This window comes from Halyomorpha halys, unplaced genomic scaffold (assembly GCF_000696795.3).
Source record: "Halyomorpha halys isolate HHAL.00 unplaced genomic scaffold, Hhal_1.1 Scaffold685.1, whole genome shotgun sequence".
Classification (NCBI taxonomy): domain Eukaryota; kingdom Metazoa; phylum Arthropoda; class Insecta; order Hemiptera; family Pentatomidae; genus Halyomorpha; species Halyomorpha halys.
Window position 1 is genome coordinate 925,416 of NW_027109568.1, and position 2,597 is coordinate 928,012.

Genomic DNA, 2,597 nt, shown 5'->3' on the forward strand with positions numbered 1-2,597 from the left:
TTGATGCTTGCCATCTTGTACAAAGTAATTTCATAACACAAATAGTATTTGCTTATTTTCAGTACTTGACTTCGGAAATATTACAAGAAAATGTTTATTAAAAAGATGTATCTGTATAACTAAAACCTCCCTCTTCCATTAAATCCTCTTGTTTTAATCAGCATTTACTTTAATAATTAATCAATTAAATTTCGCTCAATTGTCTAGTGACCGTGGTCCTTGAAGGGTGAGTTAAATTTTGAGCTATTTTTGTCGACACCCATATTTTTATTCCAAAAGGAGTAAATATTAATGTTTAATTCATCTAATGGATGTAGCATACCTTTAAAAAGAACTGGAATAGTGACACAAGGATATATCATACTACATGAACCATTTATCATATAAGCAAACTAGTTAAATCAACAATCAACACTTGTATGTACTCATGGAATACCTTTTAACATAAAATGAAAAATAAAGCTTAATACAATACCAATTAATTTTAAACAATTATAATTATACATTAAACTGCATAAGATAGTTTTATAATCAATTAATTTTAATAAATATCTAAATAAACGTCTGCTTCTCCCAGTGTTTTGTTAAACACATGAAAATTACCTGATGACATCACTTAATCCTGTAGCGTTGAGTTTCTCGACTGACTTGAAAAATTTCATATACTCTTATAATATATATTAATAATCATATACCATATAATTATAAGGTTTAATAATACCCTTGTGCACTAATATAATTGAAAGGGACTTTTTTTTCTTTATGACCTCCTTCCTAATCATATACGGGGGGGGGGGAAGAGGGTGATAGAGGTGACCAACCTAATCTAACCTTGATTGGTGGTCCCAGGAAATGAAAAAAGTCCATTCGATTCGAACCAGCGCCGCCAGCAGTTTTCAGGTTGCTAAGACCTGCGCCTCACTACCTGTGTTACGGACGGTCCAATAATTTGAAGGGACCACCCCCTCCCACGTTTCTTCAGAGTACGCCACTATTGGTTACGCCTAGTTGTGCCTGCGGACTCATTTTGTTCTTAACCTCTTAAATTTTAAACTTTTTAAAAATACAATTAGTTTTTTTAAATCCGTACTAATTGCTGCAGTATTACTGAAAAGTTGGGATCACATAAAATGGTGTAAAAAAAAAAATATCAACAATATGAATGCACATAAATATTTATTTATTTATATATAACAAGATGGCCAGGGTTGCGGTCAAAAGAGAAACAAAAATAGTTTACAACTATTTATTTTCAGACGTTTGGCCCCACTTTGCAGGGCTTCATCAGGGCTGTTCAAAGGTAAAGATTGAGTCCTGCAAAGTGGGACCAAAGGTCGGAAAATAAATAGTTGTTTCTATTTAACTATTTTTGTTTCTCTTTTGACCGCAACCCTGGCCATCTTCTTACATATCAATTTTTACGGTCAACTGCATATACATATATACTTATTTATTCAATTTAGTTTTCATATTTTTTTTTTTTTAATTTTGCAGTTTGAAGTTTTAAAACATTAAAAATAACAATCGTTTTCTTTTACATTCCCAGTAATGCTAAGGAATAATTTAATTTATCATAACTATACAATTGTTCACTTATAAGCCTCTATCTTAAAGCTGCCTGCCTCAAAGATTCGTGGGGGATGAACAGGGACGGAAGATCTCTAATTCCATCCTCTACCTTGGCATGACTCTAGATCTTGATCTCACCTTCTCCAATCATGCCAAGAAGAGGCTCAAGCTGGCCCGACTTAAATCGTATAGGCTACAATCTCTGCTCACTTCACCGCAACTTTCACTGCGCCAGAAACTACTGATCCGCAAAGCAATTATCAGACCAACTCTGCTCTATGGTGCTCTTTTAATGAGATATCTCTATAAAACTACGTTAAACAGACTGAAGAGTTTCCAGGGATATGTTCTTCGAAGAATCGTCAGGGGAACCAATTTTCAGAGGGCGAAGAACAGTGTCATCCGTGAAGAGCTCCAACACCTCACTGTGCCGGAGTTCATAAGCCGAGTACACATCAGATTTTTTGGTGGGTTGAAGGCCTGCTCTAACCCTCTGTTTCGTGAAATTACCCCTGCACAAGACCTGGGAGGTGGCAGTGCACTGTCCCCTTAGTTGACGTCCTCGACGAGGGAAGGACTTTGGACTCTACAGTCGTTACATTCACACCTGACTAGCGGAACGTCCCTTCCTATTCAAATAATCTACTGGCGTTAGCTGCATGATTTGATTACCTTAATTGGACCCTGCAACGAACCTTACAATGCCACAAGGCAATCCAAGGTAGTAGTATGCTAGTATACATTTGTAATTTGTATTATGCATGTGTATGTAAGTATTGTATAAATTTAATAATAAAGGAGGTTACGAAAAAAAAACCCAAAAAAACTTATAAGTGAAAAAAGTATTAATATATATATAACGTAAGTATCAGTGAAAGCAAAATGTTAAGAAAGAGAAGAAGGAATAAGATCTAACACGCTTGGACAGCTGTAAAATACTAGCTTTAATGAGTTCAATAAATCTCTTTATATACATTCGATCAGCTGATCTTCTCAGTCAGCTGACTCAGACCGTAATTTTATATATA